This window comes from Phyllobates terribilis, unplaced genomic scaffold (assembly GCF_046119375.1).
Source record: "Phyllobates terribilis strain yellow unplaced genomic scaffold, ASM4611937v1 Scaffold_1__5_contigs__length_1240528914, whole genome shotgun sequence".
Classification (NCBI taxonomy): domain Eukaryota; kingdom Metazoa; phylum Chordata; class Amphibia; order Anura; family Dendrobatidae; genus Phyllobates; species Phyllobates terribilis.
This window is the reverse complement of record NW_027362761.1, coordinates 1,015,129,032-1,015,142,284: the sequence shown is the minus strand read 5'-3', so window position 1 is coordinate 1,015,142,284 and position 13,253 is coordinate 1,015,129,032.

Here is a 13,253-nt window from a genome sequence, read left to right as displayed (position 1 = left end):
TCCACCAGCTTTCAAATTACTAATAATTTTATGCTGCATCTTGCATGGAAAATAATTTTGGGCATAGTAGCAGTGTGTGGTACTCATTGTATTAGGCCATCTATACCAAGCTCCACCAGCTTTGAAATTAATAATAATTTTTAGCTGCATCTTGCCAGTAAAATATTTTTTTGCATATTAGCAGTGAGTGGTACTCATTCTTTTAGGCAATCTATACTAAGCTAAACCAGCTTTCAAATTACTAATAATTTTTAGCTGCATCTTTCCTGGAAAATAATTTTGGGCATAGTAGCAGTGTGTGGTACTCATTGTATTAGGCCATCTATAACAAGCTCATCCAGCATTGAAATTAATAATAATTTTTAGCTGCATCTTGCCTGTAAAATAATTTTGGGCATATTAGCAGTGTGTGGTACTAATTCTATTAGGCCATCTATACTAAGCTCCACCTGCTTTCAAATTACTAATAATTTTTAGCTGCATCTTGCCTGGAAAATAATTTTGGGCATAGTAGCAGAGTGTGGTACTCGTTGTATTAGGCCATCTATACCAACCTCCACCAGATTTGAAATTAATAATAATTTTTAGCTGCATCTTGCCTGTAAAATATTTTTGGGCATAGTAGCAGTGTGTAGTACACATTCTATTAGTCCATCTATACCAAGCTCCACTAGCTTTGAAATGAATAATAATTTTTAGCTGCATCTAGCCGGAAAATAATTTTGGGCTTAATAGCAGTGTGTGGTACTCATTGTATTAGGCCATCTATACTAAGCTCCACCAGCTTCCAAAAAAAATTACTAATAATTTTTAGCTGCATCTTGCCTGGAAAATAATTTTGGGCAAAGTAGCAGTGTGTGGTACTCATTGTATTAGGCCATCTATACCAAGCTCCACCAGCTTTGAAACTAATAATAATTTTTAGCTGCATCTTGCCTGGAAATAATTTTGGGCATAGTAGTAGTGTGTGGTACTCATTGTATTATGCCATCTATACCAAGCTCCTCCACCTTTGAAATTAATAATAATTTTTAGCTGCATCTTGCCTGGAAAATAATTTTGGGCATATTAGCAGTGTGTGGTACTCATTCTATTAGGCAATCTATACTAAGCTCCACCTGCTTTCAAATTACTAATAATTTTTAGCTGCATCTTACCCGTAAAATAATTTTGGGCATATTAACAGTGTGTGGTACTTATTGTATTAGGCCATCTATACCAAGCTCCACCAGCTTTGAAATTAATAATTATTTTTAGCTGCATCTTGCCTGGAAAATAATTTTGGGCAAAGTAGTAGTGTGTGGTACTCATTGTATTAGGCCCTCTATACCAAGTTCCACTAGCTTTGAAATTAATAATAATTTTTAGCTGCATCTTGCCTGTAAAATAATTTTGGGCATATTAGCAGTGTGTGGTACTCATTGTATTAGGCCATCTATACTAAGCTCCACCAGCTTTCAAATTACTAATAATTTTAGCTGCATCTTGCCTGGAAAATAATTTTGGGCATAGTAGCAGTGTGTGGTACTCATTGTATTAGGCCATCTATACCAAGCTATACCAGCTTTGAAATTAATAATAATTTGTAGCTGCATCTTGCCTGGAAATAATTTTGGGCATAGTAGTAGTGTGTGGTACTCATTGTATTATGCCATCTATACCAAGCTCCTCCACCTTTGAAATTAATAATAATTTTTAGCTGCATCTTGCCTGGAAAATAATTTTGGGCATATTAGCAGTGTGTGGTACTCATTCTATTAGGCAATCTATACTAAGCTCCACCTGCTTTCAAATTACTAATAATTTTTAGCTGCATCTTACCCGTAAAATAATTTTGGGCATATTAACAGTGTGTGGTACTTATTGTATTAGGCCATCTATACCAAGCTCCACCAGCTTTGAAATTAATAATTATTTTTAGCTGCATCTTGCCTGGAAAATAATTTTGGGCAAAGTAGTAGTGTGTGGTACTCATTGTATTAGGCCCTCTATACCAAGTTCCACTAGCTTTGAAATTAATAATAATTTTTAGCTGCATCTTGCCTGTAAAATAATTTTGGGCATATTAGCAGTGTGTGGTACTCATTGTATTAGGCCATCTATACTAAGCTCCACCAGCTTTCAAATTACTAATAATTTTAGCTGCATCTTGCCTGGAAAATAATTTTGGGCATAGTAGCAGTGTGTGGTACTCATTGTATTAGGCCATCTATACCAAGCTATACCAGCTTTGAAATTAATAATAATTTGTAGCTGCATCTTGCCTGGAAATAATTTTGGGCATAGTAGTAGTGTGTGGTACTCATTGTATTATGCCATCTATACCAAGCTCCTCCACCTTTGAAATTAATAATAATTTTTAGCTGCATCTTGCCTGGAAAATAATTTTGGGCATATTAGCAGTGTGTGGTACTCATTCTATTAGGCCATCTATACTAAGCTCCACCTGCTTTCAAATTACTAATAATTTTTAGCTGCATCTTGCCCGTAAAATAATTTTGGGCATATTAGCAGTGTGTGGTACTTATTGCATTAGGCCATCTATACTTAGCTCCACCAGCTTTGAAATTAATAATTATTTTTAGCTGCATCTTGCCTGGAAAATAATTTTGGGCATAGTAGTAGTGTGTGGTACTCATTGCATTAGGCCATCTATACCAAGCTCCACTAGCTTTGAAATTAATAATAATTTTTAGCTGCATCTTGCCTGTAAAATAATTTTGGGCATATTAGCAGTGTGTGGTACTCATTGTATTAGGCCATCTATACTAAGCTCCACCAGCTTTCAAATTACTAATAATTTTAGCTACATCTTGCCTGGAAAATAATTTTGGGCATAGTAGCAGTGTGTGGTACTCATTGTATTAGGCCATCTATACCAAGCTATACCAGCTTTGAAATTAATAATCATTTTTAGCTGCATCTTGCCTGGAAAATAATTTTGGCCATATTAGCAGTTTGTGGTACTCATTCTATTAGGCCATCTATACTAAGCTCCACCAGCTTTCAAATTGCTAATAATTTTTATCTGCATCTTGCCTGGAAAATAATTTTGGGCATAGAGCAGTGTGTGGTATTCATTGTATTAGGCCATCTATACCAAGCTCCAGCAGCTTTGAAATTAATAATAATTTTAGCTGCATCTAGCCCGGAAAATAATTTTGGGCTTAGCAGCAGTGTGTGGTACTCCTTGTATTAGGCCATCTATACCAAGCTCCACTAGCTTTGAAATTAATAATAATTTTTAGCTGCATCATGCCTGTAAAAAAATTTTGGGCATATTAGCAGTGTGTGGTACTCATTCTATTACGCCATCTATACCAAGCTCCACCAGCTTTGAAATGAATAATAATTTTTAGCTGCATCTAGCCTGGAAAATAATTTTGAGCTTAGTAGCAGTGTGTGGTACTCATTGTATTTGGCCATCTATACCAAGCTCCACCAGCTTTGAAATTAATAATAATTTTTAGCTGCATCTTGCCTGTAAAATAATTTTGGGCATATTAGGAGTGTGTGGTACTCATTCTTTTAGGCCATCTATACTAAGCTCCACCATCTTTCAAATTACTAATAATTTTTAGCTGCATCTTGCCCGGAAAATAATTTTGGGCATATTAGCAGGGTGTGGTACTCATTCTATTATGCCATCTATACTAAGCTCCACCAGCTTTCAAATTACTAATAATTTTTAGCTGCATCCTGCCTGGAGAATAATTTTGGGCATAGTAGTAGTGTGTGGTACTCATTGTATTAGGCCATCTATACCAAGCTCCACCAGCTTTAAAATTAATAATTATTTTTAGCTGCATCTTGTCTGGAAAATAATTTTGGGCATATTAGCAGTGTGTGGTACTCTTACTATTAGGCCATCTATACTAAGCTCCACCATCTTTCAAATTGCTAATAATTTTTTGCTGCATCTTGCCTGTAAAATAATTTTGGGCTTAGTAGCAGTGTGTGGTACTCACTGTATTAGGCGATGTATACCAAGCTCCACCAGCTTTGAAATTAATAATCATTTTTAGCTGCATCTTGCCTGTAAAATAATTTTGGCCATATTAGCAGTGTGTGGTACTCATTCTATTAGGCCATCTATACCAAGCTCCACCAGCTTTGAAATGAATAATAATTTTTAGCTGCATCTAGCCTGGAAAATAATTTTGGGCTTAGTAGCAGTGTGTGGTACTAATTGTATTTGGCCATCTATATCAAGCTCCACCAGCTTTGAAATTAATAATAATTTTTAGCTGCATCTTGCCTGGAAAATAATTTTGGGCATATTAGCAGTGTGTGGTACTCATTCTTTTAGGCCATCTATACTAAGCTCCACCATCTTTCAAATTACTAATAATTTTTAGCTGCATCTTGCCTGGAAAATAATTTTGGGCATATTAGCAGTGTGTGGTACTCATTCTATTATGCCATCTATACTAAGCTCCACCAGCTTTGAAATTACTAATAATTTTTAGCTGCATCTTGTCTGGAAAATAATTTTGGGCATATTAGCAGTGTGTGGTACTCTTTCTATTAGGCCATCTATACTAAGCTCCACCAGCTTTCAAATTGCTAATAATTTTTAGCTGCATCTTGCCTGTAAAATGATTTTGGGCATAGTAGCAGTGTGTGGTACTCATTGTATTAGGCCATCTATACCAAGCTCCACCAGCTTTGAAATTAATAATAATTTATAGCTGCATCTAGCCCGGAAAATAATTTTGGGCATATTAGCAGTGTGTAGTACTCATTCTATTAGTCCATTTATACCAAGCTCATTTTTCTTCCCAATAGTGGTAGCAATAGAAATATGGGGCGCGCGCCTGGCTAGCAAAAATATACGCTTCATAACAAAAAACACCAGCCTAGCACACTGCATTAATAAGATGGCATCATCGTCTCTCAAAGTGCTTGGCCTACTACGCCGGCTAGCATTTCTGTCCCTAAAACACAATGTATGGGTCCGCGCTAGCCACGATGCTGAGGGGTCTAAAGCTGCTGCTAACGCTTTATCACAATTCAATTGGCAGATTTTCACAGAGCTCCTCCCCAACGTCCACCCAACGGGCAACAGTTGCCCATCCTCTCTATGGGATCTAGTGGCGAATAGTTGATGCCATTAATCAGAGCTTCAGTTGCCTCGTCGACGTGGCAAGCATACTGTAAGGCATGGGAAGAGTGGACACGACTAGTAGCAGGCAGACAGGTTGACCAATGTGAACAAGCCAGATCACAAGTCACCATAGAATTTTTCCACCAGCTAATGATGAGGGGCATATCAGGTGCGTCAGCGCAGCGGTGTCTGACCGGATTAGCATTTCACTTCCAACTACTGAATTGGGCAGATGTGACAAAGAGATTCATCATCAGACAATCCATAAAAGGGTGGAAAAGGGGTCAGCCAAGTCAGGAGTGTAGACGTCCCGTCCCTTGTTACTAAAACTGATTTCTCACATCATATCCCGAACACCATTAACATGACATTCACAATTTGAAGCAACACTACTGTCTACTGCATTTGTGATCGCCTTCTTCGGGGCGCTATGCATAAGCGAATTAGTCCCTCAATCCAAAATTACCACCATTGGAGGCTTATTACACCAGGACGTAGTCATAGCCAATAATGCAATACGTCTACGCATACGCCAATCGAAAACGGTTCCAGCGGGCAGGGGCACTTGGGTACTTCTACAACCCACAAACGGTACACTGAGTCTGGTAACAATAGTAAAAACATATATAACCATCAGATCACAAAGTAATTTCTTCCTATCACACATTGATGGAACGCCATTATCAAGATACCAGTTCCAAGCTATATTTAATAAATGCATAACATCGGCAGGGAACCACCCCAAAGATTACGGGACTCACTCATTCCGCATAGGCGCGGCCACGGAAGCAGCAAGAGCAGGACTGTCCGAAACGGAAGTTCAGAGGATAGGGAGATGGCGATCCACGTGTTTGGCGAGATACATAAGACCTGACTTGTTATCCTAACGTGGTTTGTTTCTTTTACAGGTGACGCTAAGCCAACAGTGTGGGTGATAGGCCACTCATATATATATTGGGCAGAAAAAAGGGTGAAAGTCCGCCCAGGCACGAGGAAATTAGAGTTTCATAACACATATTTAAACTGGAGAGGTATTAGAGGCCTGCTATGGCCACAGGTACTAATGGAGGTAATCAAGGTAGGGAGAGAGGCAAGAGGTCCGGTCATCTTAGTTATACAGGCCGGGGGAAACGACCTAGGTCATCACAAGAGCGCATAACTAATGGCAATAATGAAACTAGACACTGAGTGCTTCAGAGAATTTTTCACAAAACTAACTATAGTATGGTCAGAGATTGTGCCGATAGCGGTATGGCAAGGTGCGCGAGACATCACGGCCATCGAACGGACAAGGTGGGTAATAAATATTCGGATGGCAAAATTTAGAAGAAACAGAGGCGGTGTAGTGATACAACATCGACGACAGGAAGGAGATAAAGCAGGCCTCATACGGCCCGACGGTGTTCACTAAATGGATATTGGACTGGGCATATTCCTGTCAGGACTCCAGGACAGAGTGGAACAAGCGTTAAGAGTGATGGATGGGGTCAGAGTCCTGCATACGAGTATGCAGGATCCTCCGTGGCCTGGAAATAGAAAGGACATGTTGGAGAGTAACACTTGTTGGCCAACTTGCCGGTGTGGAGACCCATGGCATGCTGCAACAAGCTGAATTATTTTAGAAATAAAATGCCTTTCTAATGGAATGAGTATAAAGAGTTAATAAAGCTGTGACCAATCCTCACTCATCCAGTTGTAAGAGTTACATTATTGTATTGTCAAAGAAAGGGGGGCGGTATGGGGGCTGAGCGTCTGGGTTTGGTTGGGGGTACCCACAGTCTGCCTAGGCTAGATGCATTAAAAAATTCTTATTAGATACACAGGCGGTGCAGCTTGCTTCGCAGCTGGGCTACTGCGCCCAAAGTATTGCCTAGGCTAGATGCAGTTAAAAATTCTACGCTGACTAGCAGACACTGAAGCTTTGGAGCAGACCTCTGAGTAAACAGCTCTTCAGACTCAACCATCTGTGTTACCCCAAGCCATAGTGTACGTAGTTTCTTAGAGTTAAATTGAGGGGGGGAGCGACCCAACCCACCTGGAATTGATGATGCCAATGTCACGTAAAACACAGCAAGGGGTCTCCAAAAAGAGTCTCCATTTTTTACAAAAATTGTGGCACAGACACCGCTTAAGTGGCATCAATTGAACCAGAGTTGCTTAAAACGGTTGGTGAGATGATTTTACCAAATCCTCAAGCTTTTAGTCTCCCCAGGATGACACAGGGGTAGAAAAGTCCTTGCGGATCCATGATTTGTTCATCTTTATGAACATGAGTCTGTCTACATTCTCAGTGGACAGCCGCGTGCGCTTATCTGTCAGCACACTACCAGCAGCGCTGAACACACGTTCAGACAGAACGCTGGCAGCAGGGCATGACAAGATCTCCAAGGCGTGAGTGGCGAGCTCCGGCCATTTTTCCAGATTGGAAGCCCAAAATGAGCAAGGGTCCAGTGACATAGTCATGGCTTCAATATTCACTTGGAGATACTCCTATACCATCCTCTCTAGGCGTTGACTATGTGTCAGACTTCTTGTCTCCTGTGGCCTTGCAAAGGATGGGCTAAAAAAGTGGTGAAACGATTCCACAAAATTGCTGTTACCAGCAGATACTGTGCTACTGTTACGGTTTGAGTGATGAAGACTCGACAGTCCCACGGTTGGCAAGTTAGAAGAGTGAGATTCACTACGTGCACCACTGGTGTTTTGTGGAAAAGCACATGTAAGATTCTGCAACAGCCTCTGCTGATACTCCTGCATGTGTGAATCCCTTTCTATGGCAGGAATTATATCGGCAAATTTACTTTTGCACCGGGGATCTAAGAGTGTGGCAACCCAGTAGTCGGGATTACTTCGAATTCTGACAATCCGAGGGTCATGTTGCAGGTAGTGCAGCAAGAAAGCACTCATGTGTCTTGCGCATCCAGGAGGACCAAGTCCTTGTTGTGTTGGTAGCAAGGTAAGAATCATGCTTCCTTCCTCTGCCCTCTCCCCCCACCCTCACACAACAGAAATGTGATCAAGGTCTCCCTCATCTGATGAGTCTTACATGCTCATCGCCAGTTCGTCCTCCACTTCTTCCTCGGCTCCTGCACCTTCCTCAACAGTTTGGCTGCTACCATGCGCCCTGTTTAATCCCTCTCCCCCACCCTCCCATGCCTGCCGCCTTGGTGCTGGCGACCGTCTGGACCTTGGAGATGTTATCCCTTCCGCATGCAACTCCTCCTCTACTTCCTCCACCTCCTCTTGTCCCACCACCTAACTCTGAATTCTGTTTAACGTGTGCTCCAGCATGTAAATCACTGGAATAGTCATGCTGATAATGGCATCGTCGTCAGCACTAAACATCTTCGTCGTCATTTCAAAACTGTGCAGAAGGGTGTGTGGCGCCCCTGAGGGTTCAGTCGCCACAGAGGTACTGCATCTCACCCAGAGGCGTGGTATCTCACCCTCAGGTAAGGAAGGAGTATGGCTCGGGACACTAACACCTGCATCCAACACATACCCGCAGTGGGGGTAGGGCGAGATTGCTCCTAAGGGAGAGCACAGTCCCAGGTCCCTAGCTGGGGGGAGGGTCCTATGTAGTGGGTGGAGAAAGAAGCTTAGGGGAGCACATGACAGGGAGAGTATAAATAGGAAGCCATCTTAGAAAGAGCAAGCCAGTCAGAGGAGGAGAAGTGACAGGAGCAGAGGCTCTGCATGAGATCTGCTCCGGAGGCGGGCCTAGCCTGGGAGGCACAGGACTGAAGGAGAGAAGAGAGGAGTGGGAGCAGGAAGGCTCCAGGAACCGAAGGGACCCTAGGGGTACCGGCCGTGCAGAAGGCCACCGGTACGCCTGCTGCTACCAGGAGGTAGAGGGGTCAGGCCAGATAAGGGGAACCGGTCCCTCAACTAGAGGAGAATGTTAGAACCTTGTTCTTAGTTTTTTTCCTTTGCTGGTCACATGACCTTGTTGGCCTATTTAATCCTGCTCCGCCCTTCTGGCTTTGCTGGACTTCATTGTTTAACTACTTTCTAGCTAGCCTGTGCCCTGTATCTAACTCTGTTAGTTTGCTTGGTCTACGGACCTCTATGTTCTATATATTTTGTTTGTTCGTCTGTCTGCTACTATTTCTGTTAGGAGGTGTCCCATTTTCCTCCCAGTCCTTAGTACTTGTAGGGATTCCTTCCCCACATCTATAGGTCTCCGTACTGACTAGCTTAGGACTTTAGCAGGTCTGATCGCAGGATCAGGTCCCCTGTTACATCGTAGGGATTAAGCTGAGTTCTATCGTAGGGACAGATCTCCTCTCTTTCCTTAGCTCTGGTAGCAGAACATAACAGTAAGTCCAGCCCAACAAATGCTCTAAGGAAAGATTTTTTTTTCTGTTCCATCATGGTGTCGGTTCTGGATTTGGCTAAACACCTGCAGGGACTCTCTTTGGAGGTGACTGAGCTCCGTCAGCACGTGAGTAACTGTCCTGGAGCACATTTCTTGGAGCCTAAGGTACGTTTGCCGGATTTATTTTTTGGTGAACACCGAGAATTTTTTTCATTTAAAAATGCTTGCTTATTGTATTTTCGTTTGAGACCCAAGTCCTCTGGGGATGATTCCCAGCGCATAGGGTTTATAATGTCACTTTTGCGCAAAGAGCCTCAGGAGTGGGCCTTTTCTTTGCAACCTAGTGATACATGCTTCAGATCAGTGGATAGTTTTTTTTCTGCTTTGGGACTATTATATGATGATCCTGACCGTGTCGCATCAGCTGAGACTGAGTTAAGATGTTTGAGACAGGGATCAGGTAATGTGGAAAAATATTGTACTCATTTCCGTCGATGGTCTACTCAAACAGGGAGGAACGATTCTGCTCTGAAAAGTCTATTTCTTGCTGGGCTCAGTGAAAGGGTTAAAGACCTGCTAATTGCTTATCCTACACCTGAAGATTTGCAACAGGCTATGCAATTAGCTGTACGGGTGGATAGGAGACTGCGTGCAAGGGTTAATGAGAGCAAATCCTCTGCTATGTCAGTTTCTGGTTATGAGAATGTGTGTACTAACAGTGGTGAATCGATGGAGATTGGAGCGATGGCACCTCGCTCTCAAGAAAAAGATCGCAGATTTTCTGAAGGCTTGTGTTTCTATTGCGGAAAATCTGGTCATTTGATTAAAGACTGTGAGCTTCGTATCAAGAAAGAAAAAAAAATGGTCAGTCATGCCTGTATTGCCTGTTTAAATTCCAAGGGTGTATTTTTAGCTGCTTCCACGATTGCTCAGGAAAAATTAATGGAATTTCGGGTGTTTGTTGATTGTGGGTCTACTCTGAATGTAATTGATGGGGGATTCTTGGAAAGACTCAATTTAAAACCCGAACCTTTATCATCCCCCATTGCTGTGGTCTCTGTGGATGGTTCCCCTTTGAAGAATATTACTCTCAAGGTCTGTGAATTTCCTCTCACTATTAATGGTGTTCACCATGAGAAATTGGATTTGGTAGTGTTGAATAACTTGCCTTCTCCAGTAATATTGGGATTGCCCTGGTTAAAATTTCACAATCCTGTACTGGATTGGTCTACCAGTGAAATTAAATCCTGGAGCCATAAATGTTATGACAAGTGTTGTAACGGGCGTATTGCAGCTTTGGATAGGGGAGAATTGCCTGTTCCTATTCAGGATTTTTGGAGAGTTTTTTCTGAGAAGGAATCGCAGGTTTTGCCTCCCCATAGAGACTATGATTGTTCTATTGAATTTGTCCCTGGAGTGACTCTTCCTAAAAGTCATTTATTTAACCTTACTATTCCTGAGAGAAAGGCTTTGGAGGAATACATACAGACAAGTTTGGCCGCCGGTCACATTAGGCCCTCTAAGTCTCCTGTGGCGGTTGGATTTTTTTTTGTAAAAAAAAAATGACGACGGTTTACGTCCTTGTCTGGATTTTCGTGAGATTAACAAAATTACTGTACGCAATCCTTACCCACTGCCATTGATTCCTGATCTGTTTAACCAGTTAATGGGGGCCAAGTGGTTCTCTAAAATTGACCTTAAGGGGGCATACAATCTGTTGCGCATGAAGGAGGGTGACGAATGGAATACTGCTTTTAACACTCCTGTGGGTCATTTTGAGAATCTGGTTATGCCTTTTGGTCTTACTAATGCTCCTGCATTTTTTCAGAATCTTATTAATGACATCCTTAGACCTTTGATCGGCAAAAATGTGGTTGTGTATTTGGATGACATTTTGATTTATTCGCCGGATCTGGAGTCTCATTGGCGGAGCGTACGTGAGGTATTACAGTTGTTAATGGACAATTCGCTTTTTGCTAAGCTGGAGAAATGTGAGTTCGCTGTACAGAGAATTAGTTTTTTGGGCTACATTATCTCCAGCGAAGGTTTTGAGATGGACCTGGTTAAAGTTCAAGCTGTACAGGAATGGCCTAGGCCTATTGGTTTGAAATCGATACAGAGGTTTTTGGGTTTCGCCAATTATTACAGAAAATTCATAAAAAAATTTTCTAGTATTGTCAAACCTCTGACCGATCTCACCAGGAAAGGTGCTGATGCGGTTCAGTGGTCTTCTGAGGCCATTGAAGCTTTTGTGTATCTCAAGGAGAGGTTCACCTCTGCTCCTATCCTTATGCAGCCTGATGTGACTAAGCCGTTTTTGGTTGAGGTTGATGCTTCCTCTGTGGGGGTTGGCGCAGTATTGTCTCAGGATAACGGGGATGGATTACATCCCTGTGCCTTTTTTTCAAAAAAAATTTCGGAGACTGAACTGAATTACGATATTGGTAATCGGGAATTATTGGCTATTAAACTCGCATTTGAACACTGGCGCCACTTCTTGAAAGGGGCGGAATTTCCCGTTCAGGTTCTTACGGATCATAAAAATCTGATATATGTTGATGCTGCCAAGCGCTTGAATGCCCGTCAGGCTAGGTGGGCACTGTTTTTCTCGCGGTTTAATTTCTCCGTTACTTACATCCCTGGTACTAAGAATGTTAAGGCGGATGCCTTGTCTCGCAGTTTTTCTCCCATAGTCGGTGCTGAGAAAGAGGAGAACATTTTACAAGAAGGTGTTGTGATAGCTGCTTTGGACTCCGTTTTGGAAGATGAGATTCTTAAAGCACAGGAGAATGCCCCATCTAACACTCCTCATGGGAGGTTGTTTGTGCCTGGGACCTTTAGGAGAGATTTGTTTGTTGAGTGTCACGAATCTCGGTTGGCAGGTCATCCCGGAATCTCTGAGACCAAGAGACTTGTGGGTCGCAGTTTTTGGTGGCCTGGATGGCAGAAGGAAGTCATTAAGTGGGTGCGCCAATGTACTATTTGTGCTAGATCTAAGTCCTCACATACTCCTGCTGCGGGGTTGCTTTGTCCTTTGGAGGTTCCCAGTGCTCCTTGGACACATTTGGCTATGGACTTTATAACTGACCTTCCCCCCTCTGAGGGTTTTACTGTCATCTGGGTGGTCGTGGACCGTTTTAGCAAGATGTGTCACTTGGTTCCCTTCGTCAAACTGCCTTGCGCTAAAACTCTCGCTAAGGCCTTTGGCAAGGAAATTGTCAGACTTCATGGCGTTCCTACTGACATTGTTTCTGATAGAGGTCCTCAGTTCGTGGCTCGTTTTTGGCGTGCCTTTTGTGACAGGTTGGGAGTTCATTTGTCGTTCTCGTCCGGATATCATCCTGAATCTAATGGCCAGACAGAAAGGAAAAACCAGGATGTTGAGCAGTTCTTGCGTTGTTTTGTGGCAGACAATCAAGAGGGGTGGTCTGAGTTTCTGCCACTTGCTGAATTTGCTCTGAACAATCATACATCTTCTTCTGCTGGTTGTTCGCCTTTTTGTTGTTGTTCTGGGAGACATCCGTCGTTTGGGTCGTTCTCCAAGTTGGGATCTGCCGTGCCTGAGGAGGAGAATTTTTCCGGTGATTTGGAGAGAGTTTGGACGGATGTGCGTGGTAATCTTCAGGAGGCCAACAGAAAATCTAAAGACTACTTTGATAGGAAACGACAGGAGGTTTTGTTCGCTGTTGGTGACATGGTTTGGTTGTCCTCTAGGAATCTGCGGTTGAGGATTCCTTCTAAGAAATTGGGTCCCAAGTTTGTAGGGCCCTTTAAGGTGCTTCAGGTTGTCAACCAAACTGCTGTTAGGTTGGAGGTTCCTACCCCCTG